The following is a 19496-nucleotide window of genomic DNA, read 5'->3' on the forward strand; positions in this document are numbered from 1 at the left end:
GATTTCGAGAAGTGGCGGCGCGCGTGTGTGCATGGGAGGGGAGCTCCAGCGGCGGAGCGCCGCGAGGAAGGCTGCATGGGAGGGGAGCTCCAGCGGCGGAGCGCCGCGAGCCGGCGACGAGGAAGAGGAGGCGGAGGAAGGGGAGGACCCCCTCTTCTTGGAGGCCCACCGCGTCCAAGAAGGAGGCCGCCGACAAGGCTCGGGCGGAAGCGGAGGAGGCGGCGCAGGCTATCGCCGCCGTCGAGGAGATGAATGCTCGGGAGGGCGCCGCCACTGCAAAAATCATCATCCTCGACGGCTAGGTGCATCCCTAGCATTATAGAAGTCGCGTTCCAGTAGGATCGCGCAATTTTATATATCCTCTACCTATGATCAATGTGAAGAACTATCTATGAATTCTCCCGAATTTTACAATTTTTTTAAAAAACAGGGTGAAATAAAGGGTCTATTAGACGGAATTGTTCCTGCGTACCAATTTTTCTGATACAGGACCCTGCGATAAGGGGTGAGCTGGTTTGTTAAACATGCTCTTATCATACCAATCGACCAGATGCAAGACTGATCCATGCCGGCTGAGGGCTGGTAGGGGACGCCGCCGGCATTGAGGTTCTCGCGCTTCCACCAGCGGTTTGGGGGGCGACCTGGCGTTCGCCGGCGGGGGGAAAAGGGGCCCGTCCAAGGGGTCGTTGGAGGTGGCAGCTTGAAGAGCAGAGGGTCCTCCTACACAGGAAAGGTTCGGCTCGTTATCTGGCTGCCTGAGATCGGTCCATGGCTACTTCATTTCCTCTGCTGCTGCAAGGATCCAGAAGAAGGGAGCGCCTAGGGTTGGTGATTCCAGGAGATTTATAGATTAAGCCCAGTCCCGCCAGAGCTCGCTGACAAAAACAAGCGGCTTCCGCACGGAGCCACACCGACGCACTCATTGGCGATATGAATCCTGCTGCCGGGGCGCCGCATCCTCCACACCCCCCGTGGCCGAGGTTAGTTATTCTCCGACTCTGTACTGAAAATGTGATATCCTTGCACAGGCATTCCAGCTTCTATGTCTAACAATTTTGTTTGATGTACCACTGTGCAAGTGCAACATTTTTAAATGGCTAGTTCATGGTTGGGCTTGAAAGTACTTCTTCGATTAAGTGCATGAAAGAAACAGCCAAATCGAAATAAAAGTTCCCACTCTGAACTTTACATACACAGCAAACATAGTTTTACCAGTGAAATGGAAGATAATTTGCACCGTAACACAATCTCGATAAACAAAAAAAAGGCCTTATGTAAAGTAAACAAGCATGTGAGCAATAGAGATGATTGTTCTTTTGCTCAGCCTTGCAGTGCTGAAAATACTTCTTTGATTGCGGTGACATCAGTGTAAACATCCTGCATATCTGGACGATCTCTCGGCGTCTCTGCAGCGCACAAGAGGCCAATCTTAACGAGCTCGACGATGCAGTTCATTGTTCCAGCCATTGGATGATTTTCTTGGTTTAACGTATTCCCTGCTTCTTCGTCTCCATATCTTAGACCGATTCTAGGATCCAGAATGTCTCCAATGTTTTGTGGAAATGATTTTTCGACAAACTTGTAAAGGCTGAGGCCATTGTTAAACATCTCATCTGTTGGGCGCTTCCCGCTGAGCAATTCTAAGATTATGGTTCCGTAGCTGTAAACATTGGCCTCCGTTGATATTTTGCTCCCAAAGCCATACTCTGCAGTATGCAAATTTATCCAGACAATCAATTAACATAAATGCGGTACAGCAGAAAAATTGCAAGAGTTTAAAAGAAAGTAAAAATCAATATCTAGAAGACTATATGATTCATTTGCAAAAATAAAACATCTAACAGTTTAAAAATTGTTACCTGGTGCAGTGTATCCAACTGATCCTCTTGGCCCCACTAAGCTTGTAGAACTATGAGTCTCCAAACAAGTGTAAGGGTGCAGGAACTTAGCCAGCCCAAGGTCGCCAACACATGCGGCCATGACATCATTGAGAAGGACATTGCTAGGCTTCAGATCACAGTGGGCCATAGGAGGGATGCAATAGTTATGGAGATAATGCAAAGCAGCAGCTATGTCTACCACTATTATAATTCTTGAAGCTAAACTCAATGGCCTTTTCAGATGATGCTCGTGGGGTGTTTGATGGAGCCAACTTTCCAGGCTGCCATTGACCATATATTCAAGAACGAGAGCTTTGAACTCGTGTCCTGCATGATCTATTGTTGAGCACACAGTGATCACCCTTACAAGATTACGATGACGAGTGTTCCTCAAGGCCTCACACTCGGCAAGGAAGCTCTTTGTTGCTCCAGATTGATCAAGTTTGAAAACTTTGATAGCAACTTCATTTTCTTCGGAGTCAATTATACCTTTGTACACGGGCCCATATTTTCCAGAACCAACCAAGTTGGCCACAGAGAAACCATTTGTTGCTATCAATAAATCGGCATATGTGAACTTCTTTAACTCCTCGAAGAATGGATGAGCTGCTTGTTTGATTTTCTTTCTCCTTTTCAAAATAATAATTCCAAAGCATGATACCAGGACCAAAAACAGAGCAACAGATCCTACTATCTTCAGAATGTTGGAGGTATGACTTTGTTTAGATGTATCTGCATTGCAAAGTGGCACCTGTAGCAACGGGGTGCTGGCACATAAATTCTTGTTCCCCTGAACAAACACATTGCTTTCATTTTGAAATATTCCATCTGCCGGTACTGGTCCTTCGAGGTTGTTGAAAGACAAATTGAGAAGCTTCATAGACTTAAGGAACTTCAAGAAGTCAGGGATCTCACCAGATAAGTTGTTTTGAGATAGATCCATCACAATGATGCCTCGCAAATTCACGAAAGATTGAGGGATTCTCCCATGAAGAAGGTTTCCCTCCATGTGAAGCGACTCCAAGCGGACACATTGACCTAGAGTTGAGGGTATTTGTCCAGATAGTTGGTTATTGGAAATACTCAGTGGGCCGAGATTGATCAAGCCACCAATCTCGAGAGGTATTTGTCCAGAGAGTTGATTGTGAGACAAGTCCAAACCTTGGGAAAGTGTGGATAGACTAAAGAGCTCCTTTGGTATGCTACCATCGAAGCTATTACAAGAGAGGTTCAATGTGTCTAATTTTTTGCAGTCTCCTAAAGCTCCTGGGATTAATCCACTAAAATTATTTTCCTGTAAATAGAGCTCACTCAACAGACTCAGATTACCAAAGGAAAGCGGGATCTGTCCGGAAAATCTGTTCTGGGTTTGGAAGATGTCCAAGTGATTCAGGAAGATTTCCGGTAAGCAAATTACCTTCCATGTAAAGAAGCTGGAGGCTTGTCAGGTTCTCTATCTCCCATGGTATAGTACCCGAAAAGTTATTTGATCTTAGTAACAATATCTTTATGCTCTTTGAAAGGCCTCCAATTGAACTCGGCAAGACTCCTTGAACGATGTTTGCATCCAAGCGTAAGTTCACCAGCTGTGTGCAATTTTTCAATGAGGATAAGAAAGACCAATCTCCTGCTTCAAGTTGATTCTTGTCTAGATTCAGATCGACTAGGCTGGGTAAAGTCCCAAAAGACGGAATAATGCCATTGAATGCATTGTTCCGAAGATTAATCTCCTGAAGATTTGTTGTGTTGGCTAACGAAGTGGGGATTTTACCTTGGAATTGGTTATCTTGCATATTCAAAGTTTGGATGCTTGGAAGAGTGTAGCCCAAGTCATATGGAAGCTCCCCTGTAAGACTGTTGGTAGCCATGCCAAGGTATGTGAGTGCTGACATGTTATACAGAGAGGCTGGGACACTCCCTGACAAAAAGTTATAAGTGACGTCTAGTATTTCCAGGTTTGGAATTTCACCTATACTCATCGGGATTGTTCCTTGGAAATTGTTATCTCCAAGCAAGAGCCAGCGGAGGAAGGAAAAGTTCCCTATGGAGGAAGGTATGGTGCCTGAAAGATTATTCGATTGCAAGATAAGATATTGCAAGGGTGAGTCAATGTTGGGGAAAACAGGTATAGTCCCTGTAAAGTTGTTTTCTCCTAGCAATACCCTTTGAAGTGATGTACTGTTAAACAGCGCAGGAGGAATCTCTCCGTTTAGCTGATTGGTTGTTACAGCCAAAAGTTGAAGTGATGAACTATTAGCTAGGAGAGGCGGGATAGGTCCTGTGAGGCTATTGTTCACAAGAACAACAGAGTGGAGAGAAGAGCTGCTCCCGAGCGAATCAGGAATGTTACCTGTCAGGCTATTTGTTGCAAGACGTAAAATAGAAAGGTTGGGGAGTGTCCCCAGCCTTTCTGGGATTCCTCCACTGAGCATGTTGTGACCCAAGCTGAGCTGCTGGATATCTGAACATTGGCTCAGGCTTGAGGGGATCACACCATGAAGGGAATTGCTTGCAAGATCAATGATTTGAAGGCGGAAGCAGGAAGCTAGAGTGACCGGGATCACTCCACTAAGAGAGTTTGAGCTGAGGTTAAGATACTGTAGCCTACTCAGTTGGCCAATTTCTGGTGGAATCGGACCAGTGAGTTGATTGTTTGGTAAGTGGATTTTTGCAAGGAAAGTGAGGTTGGCAATGCAAAGAGGTATCTGGCCATCAAGATTAAGCGATTCGAGGTCCAGTGCAGCGACACGTGATGGGTGTCTCTTGCTGCAGGTAACACCGGACCAAGTGCTGAACTGCGACTCATTCTTCCATGAGGCTAGGAGTCCAGCAGAACCGACGAGATGTAGTTTAAGACAATGAAGGGCTTGCAAGTCGGTGTAAGAATCATTCTGGGGAGCTGTAGCACCTAATGAAGAAGCAGGGAATGCCACAAGCGAGGCGAGGACAAGGATCAGATGAACTGAGCGAACCACAGGAGGCATGTTTCGACTCTATTGTAGACGGATGATGACTGCGGATCTCAACGAAACAAGATTGCAAAGGAAGGAGTAGGTACCCACAGGAGGCCTGCTTGGACGGTTTTGTAGAGGCCAACGAAACAAGATAGCAAAGGTGTGCTGTAGTTCACGGCAGCTTGCATGGAGAACCCGTGGATGACGAGCTCCGCCGCACACTCAGCAGCACGACGGGACTGCAGGGATAGCAAAATGGAAAAGGAAGGGTGGCTTGGCTCGATATGTCTGCCGTTGAAATTTGTGCTTTCCCTGGTGAATATAGTACTCCCCTGGTTGAAAATTTGCAGGAGTACAATGATTGATGCATGGTTTTTGTGAGTTCTGCCATCTTCTGTAAGGGCATCTCCAGCGGCGCGACGCAAATAGACGCTGAGCGACCGCTGTTTACGTCCGCGCGGACCGGAAATGCGTCTGGCATCACCTCCAGCGGGGCGACGCAAAATGATCGGGCCGTCCGTGGAGATGCAAACCTGGCCCAAATATGCGCCAGGTTTGCGTCTCCGCGGACGCTCGGCGGTCGCACCTAGCGTCCGCTCGCAGTGACCCAGGTTCGATCGGCCTCGAATTCACAACGCGCGCCGGTGTGACGCCGGTGTGACAACCGCGAAGAGCAACCGCCGCCATGGAGCGCCGAACCGCCGCGGAAGAGCAACCGCCGGCCTCTTCGTTATACGCGCCGCCGTTAATCCCCGCACATTATAACCCCCGCGTCTACGGTAATTCAAGTTCAACCTTCTTCTCCAACATCGGTACGTCATGAGCGACTACACGATGCCGTCCGACTCGGAGAGCGAGGGCATGTCGCCCGGATTTCTGCATTGGTGGGAATCCCCTGCGACGCCAAACGATCCGGGCTCCACGTCCAGCGACCCTGCCTCCACGCCGAGTGAGGAGGAGGAGGACGGAGGCGGCAATGGCGGCGAAGGCCATGAGGAGGGACGGAGGCGGCGCTGCTCGGGACGCCGAGGACGAGGAGGAGGGCCGGGAGGAGGAGGAGGACTCCGACACCAAGTTCGCCCGGTTGGAGGCGCGAGGAGGCGGCGGACGACAAGGCGGCGGCAAGGAAGAAGTCCAGGGCCCGGGCAAGGGCGCTAGCGCGGGCGGCGCGTCGTCGTCCGTTCACCGACGACGACGACGAAGACACCATTTCTTCCAGTTTCAACTCCTCGACGGGCGAGTCGTCCTCCACTTCCGACGAGGAGGTGACAAGCAAGAGGCGCAGGAGTTTCGACGAGGCAGGGCCTTCTAACAAGAAGGCCAAAAAATAGTTTTAGTTTATATGTTTTTAAATTTGTTCTTCTTTGTATGTTAAATATGTTTGAATCTAGTCCACTGAAGTATCAGATTAATTGTTTAGGCTATAATCTATTCGATTGGAGCAACATGACATCATTGAGTACTACTTTTTCGCGTTTAAACTTGATCATTCAACAAATTTGAAAATAAGTAGCACAAAAAAAACACTTGCATGTCCAAAATGCGTCGGACCGCTGGAGGTAGTCCCCGACGCAAACGGACATTTCGTCCCTCGCGGTCATTTTGGCGTCCGCCAGGTGACGCAAACGTACGCCAGCGGACAATTTGGTCGTCCGAAATGCGTCCGCTGGAGATGCCCTAACATCGCAATCGGTAAACTCGTGAGCCATGCCCCGCTCGCCACCTACCACCAGCCTCTCGTCGGCGGCGGCCCAGCCGTCGGCGACCACCATCCCGTTGGCGTCAGCTCCGGGCCCAACGGCCACCCAACCTCCCCTGGACTCGTCTCCCCCCCCCCCCCCCCCGCGGATCCTCCCTCCCCGCCGGAGATGCGGGCGCGGGCGCACCTCCGCTCCTCCTTTACTCCCCAGCGCAGGCCTCGAGCACTAGCTCCGCTAGCCTCGCGGCGCGGCTGCGCCTCTCGCGGCGCCCTCCCTTGGTCCGGAGGCTCCCCTGCGGGGCCATCTTGATGAGGGCGGGCGGAGCTCCCAGCTGCGAGCTTCCTCTGTCGGGGTTGCTGCTGCGGCATCTCTTGGCCACCCAGCTACGCCTTCGCTGCAGGGGTCAGCGGGTCTGCCGGCTCCGGAGACCGTGCCCATACGCTCCATCCACGTCCCAACCACCCACCTTGATGACCCGGCAGACGGACGAGAATGGCAAACCCAGCGCTCCAAGAGCCGGAGGAAGGTGACGACCGTACCCTCTTTGGGCCGCCGAAGTTATGGCGCGCGGGGCTCCGGCCAGCGCCCTAGCTCCCTCCCCTCCGCCTTTAAGTCCTCGCTCCGGGGCTGCTGCTTTCGGTGCCTCTATTCCGACCATTTTGCTGCGCGCTCCCTCCCCTCCGCCTTTAAGGCCCTGACGGCGCTCGTGGGCACCCTCTCGGAGAAGCGCGACATCTCCCCCGACGCGGCGGCGCGGGCACTCGAGCGGGAGTTGGGCATCCTGTGGGCCACCGTCGTCATCACCAAGCACTCGCCACAGGATTTCCTCATCAGGTTTGACTTCCCCAACCATCGCCGCATCGCCATAGAGGCGGGTTCTCTCCCGTGCCGCGGCGCCACCCTTTCCCTCAAGCCCTGGTCTCCGACGGCTCGCGGCATCCAGTGCTCCTGGCGTTTCTACTGCCGTCTCGCCATCGAGGGGCTGCCCCAGCAGTCCTGGTCGACCGACTCCGCGCAGCAAGTCGTCGCGGGCAAGGTCATCGTCGACCGCCTCGAGCAGCAGAGCGTCGATAAGACAAACACGTCCGCTTGCTTCGCTTGGGGCTGGGCATGGAACCCGGAGGTCATTCCCACCTCCAACACCTTTTCCATCATTGACATGCTCGAGAACAGCGAGGCGCGCGCAGCGTGGGTGGACGGCGTGCCGCCGGTGCCAGAGCGGACGGGCCCTACCTACCCCGTCCTGATCCACCTTGACGTCTCCAAGGAAAGCGCCGGGCCGAACGGGGTGGTGCCGCCGCCGGTTCGCCACCCTTGGGCCCTGGGCACGGAGGATGTGCGTTCGCGGGCGCCCCAAGGTCCGCGCAGTGGTGCGCACGAGCGCATCCTACCCCGACGACGCGACGACGACACCGATGACGGCGACGCTCGGAGGAACCCGCGTGGTCGCCGACGTCCCTGCAGGAGGTTCCTAGACACCTGCACATCGTAACCGTGGCCAGCGCGGGGACAGCGGCGGTGGTGGCGGGCGCCACCGCGATGATGTGGCCCTCTGCGATGCTGCACCGGTCGTCGCCACACTCGTGCCTGCCGCGGGAGTCAGCGACCTGCTGGTGGCCCCCACCTCCTCGCTCGTGATCGCTGACCCTGCTACTTCGGACGGGGGGCAAGTTTGGCCCCTTCCTGGTGAGATTCCTCTGTCGGGCCTCTCTGGCTTTGACGCTTCCCCCTCGCAGGAACCCGTGGACGCTCTGTTCCACTTTGACGCCGAGCGCTGCTGGTCGGACCTGACTAGGGAGGACCCCATGCTGCTGGAGGACGCCATCTCTACCCTGCCCCCGTCCTCCCCGCGCTGGTCGTGGACTGGCCTCTGTTCCAGCACGGGTCGCTGGGCGAGCTCCAGGAGATGGTGTTCCCATCCTTGGCGCTTCATGCTCCTGTTGCTTCGTCGGGACTGGGGTGGGCCACGTATGCGCCGGGTGAAGGCTGGGGCTGCTTCGACACTTCCACCCAGCCTCCCTCCATCGAGGGCTTGCTGCAGCTTCCTTTGGGTCGCGTCGGGCTGGGCCAGGCGGACGACGAGGCTTTTTTTTGAGGCCGTCGGTGCGTTCGGTCCGACCGAGCCGATCGCTCCTTGCGCCCGGCCGCTGGCGACCGTAGACGGCGTGGCGCGCCAGCTGCAACGCCTGGAGCTCGAGGCCGGTGGCCGGGGTGCCTTCCTCGGCAAGTTGTTCCTCCAGCCGGGCTAGGCCATCCTTGGCCCCCCTCCAGCCGTGGAGCCGCCGCGGCCTGCGGCTGTACCTACAACGACGCCCGTGGCGAGACGCAGCGCTCGGATCGGCGCTCTTGGCCTGAGCTCGCTCACCGCCGAGCAGCGCGCGCATGCGCTCCTCGCCAAGCAGCTTGAGTTCATCGACAAGGTCGCCGAGCACTCTCCCAGGGCTCGCGGACGCTTCGTCAACCGCTTCAAGTCCCCCCTGGGAAGGAAGGTCGTGACTAAGCTCGCGCGCATCGTTGGCATCGGCTCTCAGGCTTCAATCGCGCTCCCGGATGAGGACCTCCAGGCCTGACTGGGGATGGAGGTCGGCGCCTGACCGGGCCCCGTCTCGCCTGCGCTGCCCCCTAGTGTCCCATGTTACTGCATCTGTGTGTGTGCGCGCCGTTCGTGGCCGCTACCCCCTGTTCGGGCACCTATCCTTTGCCTTTGCCAGGCAACGTCTGTAGCAGCTTGACGGAGCTCCGGCCCTACCCTATCTTTAGCTTGTACCGTCTGTTTCATCCAGTGAACGTAAAAGCTTGTGTTGTGTTGTGTTACTCTGGGTACCCCGTGGTTTGTGTGGTTCCGGATGATTAGAGCATCTCCACTAGTCCCCCCGACGAGGCCCCCGGCGAGCGTTTTTTCCATCCGGACGGCGTAATTCCGCCCAGTCGCGCCCCCGGTTCCTCGTTTTCGTCCGGATTTGGGCCTAAATTCATCCGGCGATCCCACGCCATCCCCGGCCCCCGGGGAGCGCTCGGGGACTCCGGACGAAACGAAGCGCGCGAAACGGCGAGGGAACTTCCGCGCGTCCGGTGGCCCCAACTTGTCGGCGAGAGACACCGGTCGTCGTCCTCATCGCATCGTCTTCCGCGCGCTGTAAAAGCCTGCCGCCGGTCAGCATTCGTCGGCCGCGTAGCTTCCACGCGGCGAATTAATGCCGTCGCATCGTCATTCGCGCACGCATCGTCTTCCACGCGGCATCATCGCCGGCGCTCGCCGCGCCCGCCGCTCCTATTTAAGGCCGGTCCGCTCGCCGCGACGCCCTCGCTCCACTCTTCCTCCATTTTCCCCTCCACTCACCGGCCACCTCCAACGAAGATGGCGTTCTCCGACGACGACGGCGCGGCCTCCAATGGCTTCCCCGCCGGACGCTCCGTCGCTGGGAGGGCACCTCCTCCACCGGGCGGGGTACCCCTCGCCCGCCCGAGCACGAGGCCTCCCGGCGGCGGGTGGCGACTCGGCCCGTGGCGGCGTACCAATCCCGCCGCCGCCTCGGGCGACGCCCTCGACGCCGCCATCGAGGAGGCGCGGGCGGCGATGACGGACGAGGAGCGCGCCGACCCGCGCCACCACCCCGAGAACTACACGCGGTGGAACTCATACTTCCTTCGGCGGTGGAAGCGGGAGCTGGCGGCCTACGACGGCCCGCCACCTCCGCCTGCGCGCAACAACGCCGCGGGACGACGACGGTGGTGGAGCGCGCCGGATCAGAACGGCCGGCGAACGTCCTCGATCACATCGAGGGCGGAAACTTCCCGGTGCTCACGATGCCCCCTGCATCGAGGGCGTCGACGAGCCGCCGCCGGGAAACGTCCCGGCAGCCATGGCGCATGGCCGCCGGCTCGTCGTCTTCCGGATCGGCGCCGAGGTCATCCTTGGCGCCGGTGAAGAGGAGGAGACGACGTCGCCTTCGACGCCGGTGCGCGTCAAGAAGGAGCCGGCGTCTCCGCCGCCCGACCGGAGGGCGCGAGCGGCGGCGCCCTCGTCATCCGCGACCAGCCTTCCGCGCCGCGGGGCGGCGGAAGAGGACGAAGAAAGAGGCCGCCGCCGCAAACCGGCTCGCCGAGGAGGAGGCGAAGCGCGCGGAGGGACGCCGCGATGGCGGAGGCGATCGCCGGGTCGGCTGCGGGACATGGAGGAGGAGAAGCGCGCGGACGACGCCGCATCGGACCGGGCCGGCGCGGCCCGGGAGCGCCGGCGAGGCGGAGCGAGCGAGCGAGGCTGTTGGACACGGCCGCCGCGCGGCCGACTCGCCGCCCGTGCCGGCCGCGCCGCCCGCTCCAACCGCCGCCGCCGTCCCATTCGTCGACCTCGAAGCGTCCGGACGACGAATGGTACAAGCCTTCCCCGCCTCGGTGGGGAGACGCCGGCCGGGCGGCGGCAGCCGAGGCCGCGCCGCCGCGCGGTCGACGACGGCGACGGCTCCGACGACGACGGCGGCGACTACACGGTGTTCTACCGCCATTTGGGCATGTAGAGCGCCGTGTTTTAAAATTAGCATTTGAATTCCCCTAGCCGAATTCGAAATATAGTCGAGTTCGGCCTCTATGTATGAACTCCGCCCGTTATGTAGTAAATATCATTAAATTTAGTCTATATTCACCCGTTTTTAGCCGTAGTTTGTCAAGTTTCCGTTTTTTAAATTCGCCTCGTCGACTTCGCCTGGGCACGCGGCTGGGAAACTGCTACTCCCCACGCCAAATCTTCCTCCAATCCGGACGAAAATTTCGCCGGATTTGGGCGTGGGGAGCGCCAACGAGTGGGGATGCTCTTAGCTTCTCTTTGCTAAACTGGAATGTGCGCGGGCTGAACGATGCGGCACGGCGCGCGACCGTGTGCCGCACCCTTCTTCAGTACCGCTGCGCCGTGGCTTGTCTGCAGGAGACTAAGCTTAACTCTGTCTCCCATGCCGTCCGTCGTGAGATCGCGGGCCCCACCTGGATGGCGCTCTCGATCTCTTCGCATTTGGCACGCGCGGAGGCATCATGCTGCTGTGGGACTCTAGTGTCTTCACGGTGGATGAGGTCCATGTGTCCCGCTTTTCTATCACGGCTCGGCTTTCGTCGGTGCTTGGCGGCGCCCCTTGGACTATCACGGCGGTCTACGGTCCCAACGACGACGCCGACAAGATTCTCTTCCTCCAGGAGTTGGTCCGGCTGCGGTCGGTTGTGGTTGGCCCATGGCTGCTCGTTGGGGACTTCAATGTCATCTACGAGGCCAGGGACAAGAATAACGCCAACCTCAACCGTGCCATGATGGGTCGCTTGCGCGGCGCTTTGGATGTCTCCGGGCTTAAGGAGCTTAAGCTCTCTGGTCGCCGCTTCACCTGGAGCAACGAGCAGGCCTCCCCTACTTTGGTGCGCCTTTATCGGGCCTTCTGCGACCCGGCCTGGGACGCTTCCTTTTCGGCAGTGCGCCTCCACCCCCTCTCGTCCTCGCTCTCCGACCATTATCCCCTGCTCCTCACGAGCGATGGCATGGTCAAGCGCTTCCCCAGGTTCCGGTTCGAGGCGTTCGGGCCGCACGTGGAGGGCTTCGCTGAGGTGGTCTCGGCCTCGTGGGCTGCCCCGTGCCCACCCCTGGATGCGGTTGCTCGGCTCAACTTTAAGTTGGGAAGGGTCGCCAAGGCACTGCGGCGCTGGTATAAGACTCGTATTGGCGACACCAAGCTCCAGTTCCTGATGGCACAGGACGTCATCTTCCAGCTTGATTGTGCTCAGGAGTCCCGAGCCCTCGACGCCGATGAGCTCCTCCTGCGCCGGCAGCTCAAGTCCCAGATCCTGGGGCTCGCTGTCATTGAGAGGATCAAGATGAAGAAGCGCTCCCATGTCTCGTGGCTGCGGGCCGGAGACGCCAACACTCGCTTTTTCCACCTAAAGGCGAATAGCAGGCGTTGGAAGAACTTCATTCACGCCCTGCACCATGCGGGGGGCACGGCCACGGTGCAGCAGCATAAGCAGCAGTTGATCCAGTCCCACTTCTTGGCCCTTTTCAGTGCGGCGGACGAGGAGAGGGTGGAGCTTGGTTGGGCTGAGCTCGGCCTCCCGGAGGTTGGCCTTGCCGAGCTGGATGCGGCGTTTTCTGAGGAGGAGATCCTCGCTGCGCTGCTAGAGATGCCTCACGATAAGGCGCCTGGGCCCGATGGTTTCAATGCCATGTTCTTCAACGCCTGTTGGGGCGTCATCAAGTCGGACGTGAGGCTGGCCTTCCAGCAGTTGCATGGTGCCAACCGCTCGAGCCTTTCTTGCGTCAACTCCTCCCACATCGTCCTCATCCCGAAGAATGACAACCCGGCCTCGCTCGCGGATTACCGCCCCATTAGCCTGATGCACGGCTTCGCTAAGCTTTTCATGAAGGTGCTCGCGATGCACTTGGCCAAGCGCATCCCGGAGCTTATCGACGAGGGGCAGAGCGCCTTTATCCGTGGCCGCAACATTCAGGACAATTTCCTGTACGTGCAACAGGTTATTCGGCATTTCCACCGCGCGCGCTCCCCGCTGATCCCCCGCTGATCTTCTTCAAGCTTGACATTGCGCGGGCGTTCGACTCGGTTTCTTGGCCTTACCTGCTCTCCATGTTGCGGGCACGTGGCTTCAGCGTCCGATGGTGCGACTGGATTGCCATGATGTTCGCTACCTCCTCCTCGCGTGTGATCCTCAATGGGGAGGTGGGACCGCGGTTTATGCACCGTCGCGGGCTGCGGCAGGGTGACCCCCCTGTCTCCCCTCCATTTCATCCTTGCGATCGATCCCCTGCACCGCCTCTTCGACCTCGCCACTGAGGAGGGGCTGCTCTCGCCGCTGCGTGGCCGGAAGGCTCGGCTTCGCTGCTCCCTCTATGCCGACGACGCGGCTGTCTTCCTCAACCCGGTGCGTGCTGAGATGGAGCACGTGCACGCGATTCTGCAAAACTTCGGGGCTGCATCGGGACTGCACGTCAATCTGGCTAAGAGCACGGTCTACGGGATCCGTTGCCAAGACCTGGACTTGACCGACATTGTTGCTCCCCTTCGGGCCGCGACGGGGTCCTTCCCATGCCGCTACCTGGGGTTGCCGCACAGCTTTCGCCGCTCTCGCCGGGTCGACTTCCAGCCGCTCCTCGACAAGCTTGGGAGCCGCCTGGCGCGGTGGAAGCTGCTCCTCCTCTCCCATGCGGGCCGGCTGGCCCTCCTGCAGGCGGTCCTCGACGCCTTCCCGACCTACCTCCTCACCTCCTTCGTGCCACCACCTTGGCTCGTCAAGGCGATCGACAGGATCAGACGCGCCTGGCTGTGGGCCGCGGACCTTTCTTGCTCTAGGGGCCGCTGCAAAGTTGCCTAGGCAAAGTTGTGCTGCCCCAGGGAGCTTGGGGGGCTAGGTGTGTTGGATTTGACGAGGTTCAGTCGTGCTCTCCGCCTTCGTTGGTTGTGGCACCAGAAGACGCAGCCCAGTCGGCCGTGGGGGGGGGGGGTCTCCCTGTACCCTGTGATGCGTGCAGTTGACACACGTCTGTTGGGAACCCCAAGAGGAAGGTGTGATGCGTACAGCAGAAAGTTTTCCCTCAGTCTGAAACCAAGGTTATTGAACCAGTAGGAGTCAAGGAACACGTGAAGGTTGTTGGTGACGGAGTGTAGTGCGGCGCAACACCAGGGATTCCGGCGCCAACGTGGAACCTGCACAACACAATCACAATACTTTGCCCCAACGTAACGGTGAGGTTGTCAATCTCACCGGGTTGCTCGTAAACAAAGGATTACACGTATGGTGTGGAAAATGATGTTTGTTTGCGAAGAACGAGTAAAGAACGAGTTTGCGGTAGATTGTATTTCAGATGTAAAAGAATGGACCGGGGTCCACAGTTCACTAGTGGTGTCTCTCCCATAAGATAAATAGCATGTTGGGTGAACAAATTACAGTTGGGCAATTGACAAATAGAGAGGGCATAACAATGCACATACATATCACGATGACTACTATGAGATTTAATCATGGCATTACGACAAAGTACATAGACCGCTATCCGACATGCATCTATGCCTAAAAAGTCCACCTTCGGGTTAGCATCCGCACCCCTTCCGGTATTAAGTTGCAAACAACGAGACAATTGGATTAAGTATGGTGCGTAATGTAATCAACACAAATATCCTCGGACAAAGCATTGATGTTTTATCCCTAGTGGCAACAGCACATCCACAACCTTAGAACTTTACATCACTCGTCCCGGATTCAATGGAGGCATGAACCCACTATCGAGCATAAATACTCCCTCTTGGAGTTAAAAGTATCAACTTGGCCGAGCCTCTACTAGCAACGGAGAGCATGCAAGAACATAAACAACATATATGATAGATTGATAATCAACTTGACATAGTATTCCATATTCATCGGATCCCAACAAACACAACATGTAGCATTACAAATAGATGATCTTGATCATGATAGGCAGCTCACAAGATCTAACATGATAGCACAATGAGGAGAAGACAACCATCTAGCTACTGCTATGGACCCATAGTCCAAGGGTGAACTACTCACACATCAATCCGGAGGCGATCATGGCGATGAAGAGTCCTCCGGGAGATGATTCCCCTCTCCGGCAGGGTGCGGAGGCGATCTCTGAATCCCCCGAGATGGGATTGGCGGCGGCGGCGTCTGCGGAAGGTTTTCCGTATCGTGGCTTTCGATGCGGGGTTTTCGCGACGAAGGCTATAAATAGGCGGAAGGGCAGCGTCGGGGGGCTGACGAGGGGCCCACACCATAGGGCGGCGCGGGCCCCCTCTGGCCGCGCCGGCCTATGGTATGGCCACCTCGTGGCCCCACTTCGTATCCCTTTCGGTCTTCTGGAAGCTTCGTGGAAAAATAAGACCCTGGACGTTGATTTCGTCCAATTCCGAGAATATTTCCTTTGTAGGATTTCTGAAACCAAAAACAGCGAGAAAACGACGAGTCGGCTCTTCGGCATCTCGTCAATAGGTTAGTGCCGGAAAATGCATAATAATGACATAAAGTGTGTATAAAACATGTGAGTATCATCATAAAAGTAGCATGGAACATAAGAAATTATAGATACGTTTGAGACGTATCACCCTACGATGACGTCGACCGCGAGCTCTTTGCTGCTGCCACGTCCGTGACCCTGGGCGACGGGGCCTCCGCTAGCTTCTGGCACGACTCGTGGCTGTTTGGGGCGGCCTCGAAAGCACTTGCTCCGGCCCTCTACAAGCTGTCGAGGCGCAAGCACAGAGCGGTCCGCGAAGCGCTGCGTAATGGTGCTTGGATCCGCGACCTCCGTGCCAGAGTGTCCCCTGACCTGCTCAACCTCTTTGTCACCTTCCGCGCGCTCGTGGGCCTCGCCGAGCTCTCCCCGGAGGTGCAGGACACGTTTACTTGGCGGTTCTCCGAGGACGGCGTCTATTCTGCGGCCTCGGCGTACCGGATCCAGTTTTTGGGTGCGGTGGATTCCCCCCTCGTTCCCCTAATTTGGAAGCCATGGGCTGCGCCGCGCTGCCGCTTCTTCGCCTGGTTGGTCGTGCAGAACCGTCTCATGACGGCAGACCGTCTGCTCGCTAGGCGTTGGCCAAACAACTACTTCTGCCCCCTTTGCATGCGGAACCTGGAGACCTGTTTGCACCTCTTTGTTGAGTGCCCGCATGTGCGACGTATCTGGGAGAGGGTGGCGACCCTAGCTTCGGCGCGCTCCCTAGACCCCGCCACCTGGGGTGCACCCTCCCGTGCGGTAGACTGCCTCGGCGGCCTCTCCGCTGGTCTACCGGCGGCGGAAGCCTCCCGTGTCCGTTCGTGGAGCCTTCTTGTGCTTTGGCAGATTTGGCTCGAGAGAAATGCCCGCATCTTTCGACAGAATCCCTCTTCGGTGACCACCACGTTGGCCAAGATCAGTGATGAGGCGGCTGTTTGGGACTTGGCTGGCGCGAAGATCTTCCTACCCCGCGAGTAGTCCCCCCCTTTTTTTTGTTAGTTTCTCTTTCCACCGGCAGATCCTAGCCAAGCCTGCTGGATCGTGTGTTTGAGCCGGCTGTCCTTGTACGAAACTTACTTTTCTATTAATATATCGAGCAGCTCACCTGCCGAATTCTCAAAAAATGATTGATGCCTACGAAGGAATTGAGAGGGAAAGGGGAGGAAGGCGGCCTCTGTGTTGAATAATCAACCAGGCCTGCTGCCAATCAAGCACGAGTTTAGAATGCATTCTTCTTATTCAACTTTCAGATGGTCAAATCAAGCTCCACAAAAGGAAACGACAGCCGAACTGACCGAATATATTCAGATTCTACTTCCACTTCTCGTACTAAAGTCCAAGATTAGAGAAGTTCTGTTGCTAGCACTGCTCCATGCTCCATGTCATATAGTGTGAATATACTCCCTCCATCTGTGAATAAGTGTATGTTTGGCTTTTGTCCAAGTCAAACCTTTTCAAATTTGACTAACATTTACCAAAATGTAGCAATATATGTGATATAAAATCCATATATCATGAAACTGCACTTCAAGGTTAATCTAGTGAACTATTTTAGTGTCATTAATGATGAAACTTTTCCTAGAAATTTGTTAAATTTAATGAAGTTTGACTTGTCCAAAAGTTAAATGTACGCTTATTTGTAGACGGAGTGAGTATAAATTAGTTCAAACAATATGTTCCAACGACCCACCCCCACCCAAAACGTAATTTAATGATATCTGACTTTCTCTCACCATCATGGCATGCTTTCACTTTGAACGAATATATTAACAATCGACTGAGACTTTGAATGAATATATTGGCAATCGACTGAGACTTTTGACTAGCTAAAATAACAGGACCGAGGCTTAAGGTACGACAGTTCTATCATCAACTTTGGCACAACTCTAGTACTCCCTCCCTTCCACGAAAGATGTCGAAGGTTTGTCAAAATTTAGACGTATCTATTACTATTTAGTGTCTAGATACATCTAAATTTTGAAACCTTTGACATGTTTCGTGGGACGGAGGGAGTATGTGTGAACGGTGTGATTTTTGATTAGCTAAAATAACAGGACCGCAATGGTTCAAACTTGGGAAGTCATCGAGGTGGTATGCTATATCTGTATGTATGCAAGAAAGTCCGGGGCCACGTGCATTCCTAGTCAACAAAAGGTTACATTTAGGAGTCAACAAAGCTTTCTCTCTCAAGAAAGAAAACGTCGTTTGGCGTGGGCATATAAGGTGCAGGTGCTGAAGCATTGCGGCCACCAGTACCAGTACTCCAATTGTACCCGTCGCCACTCCGTTAAGATGCTACCTAATTGTCGCATCTTGCTTGCCCGTCTTCTCTCCATCCTCACGTTGCTCTTCTTCGTCAGCGCCACCCTCGGTGGTGCAGCACATCCAGTTCCACGCTCTCCAACCGCCTGCTCCGGCCATCGTAAGTGCCCCCTTGCATTCCTCGCGCTACTCTCAAAACATCTCCCTTTTATTCTAACGGTCTCTTGGATTGTTCATGAGTATGATGTAACTCTCTCACATCTTCACAGAAGACCCAGGCGGCTGCTCACCTTTGCCCGGTAAAAACTGCCCAGGCTGTAGTGTGCGGTAAGTGCCCTCTAGAGGATGGGACATGCATATATTCTCCAAACCACTGAACTCTGGATGATCAAGGCTCGTTCCAAAGCATATGTCGACGATGGATTTTACTAGGTTCTCCAAGTAACGAAGGGGGTGTACCAGTGTTGATTAACATCTTGTATGAGTAGATATATGTATGCCACAATCAATTCCTTAATTGGAATGTAAGGACAATAATTGCAGCTGAATAAGACACAAGAATTTACCAATAGACTTGCATTGTGAATACAATATTCCTCAATGGAACTCCTAACACTGAAATCACTGGAGCACTAGTCTCCTAACCAACTACAGCATTATCCTCATGTGATGAGAAGAGAAGACGGGTCCCATAAAAAAACGAAACCTTCGCCTAGCTATACATTGCTAAGTCACATGCGCCAGAATGTCATCTCCTCGGAAGCATTACGAACTCGATACTTGATGCCAACAATGGCATTGATAAATCAACCATCAGTGTGTCAAAATCACAAATATGATCATCTTGTATTCTGGTAGAGAAACTGTTCTGTCCAGGTTTGTCCAAGGGAGTCAAAGGGCTGCACATATGGCATCAGTTGCTAAGTTAAGGTCCGCGATCTCATGGTTTCTGATGCATTGCTGGCTGTTCTGTTGTTGGACCTCTCTGGTTCACCCCTAACAGGACTTGGCTCGTCTACGGCCATCAAACTTGCATCAGTAGGCTACATATGACAATCACCAGAAAAGGCAGTTGTGATTAGAGTGCGATCTAGGACTTAAGAAAAATAACGGTCTAGGGTAGTACCATGTGCAATGTGCATGTATACTGGAGATCTAGCTATGTGAAGTGTGTAATTCTAGTAGGGTTCACATCATAAAAGAAAACTTACAGGGGCCTGTTTCGAGGAGCCAACTCCATCAGCCAAAGGTTCTGTGTCCCTCGCTTGTTCCACAGCTACTCCATTTCCATCCTGCTGCAAACCAATAAAAGAATAATTACAAACAACAAACTATACAGCATCTACAAAAGTCGTGTAAATTAATTATATGAATGATACACTTCTCCAATTGGGCCAAAAATAGCAATATAAACATTAGTAGAAACTTAATGTTAGAGTACAAAAAAGGTTGATCCAAGTCATGCTGGGGTCCACATACCGCCATAGGTCCAAGCATAAGTTGACACGAAATGTGGCTTAGTGGTAAGCCTCTATTTCCCTATGTTAGGATTTGATATGTTTCCTTGTAACGATTGGAACTCTTAAGACAGACTTGATATCCTTTCTCCATGTTTCTTGGTTTGCTTACCACCTGGTTCTATTAATCAAGCGAAAACTACTGATATGTACATATGATATATGCATGTTCCTAGTTCACTACCAAT

The 19496-nt window shown here is 54.7% G+C and overlaps 1 long non-coding RNA gene and 1 pseudogene across 1 annotated transcript; both read right to left on the reverse strand.

Moving 5' to 3' along the window:
• Positions 1 to 1320: 1320 nt before the first annotated feature.
• LOC124683729 lies at positions 1321 to 4925 on the reverse strand (annotated as a pseudogene).
• Positions 4926 to 18339: 13414 nt separating this feature from the next.
• LOC124683730 lies at positions 18340 to 19116 on the reverse strand. The gene is made up of 2 exons (XR_006996795.1): positions 19003 to 19116; positions 18340 to 18834 (listed from the first exon to the last, which is right to left on the reverse strand). It is a non-coding gene; the product is annotated as an uncharacterized LOC124683730 (long non-coding RNA).
• Positions 19117 to 19496: the final 380 nt, after the last annotated feature.

This window comes from Lolium rigidum, chromosome 1 (genome assembly GCF_022539505.1).
Source record: "Lolium rigidum isolate FL_2022 chromosome 1, APGP_CSIRO_Lrig_0.1, whole genome shotgun sequence".
In the NCBI taxonomy this organism is placed as follows: Eukaryota; Viridiplantae; Streptophyta; class Magnoliopsida; order Poales; family Poaceae; genus Lolium; species Lolium rigidum.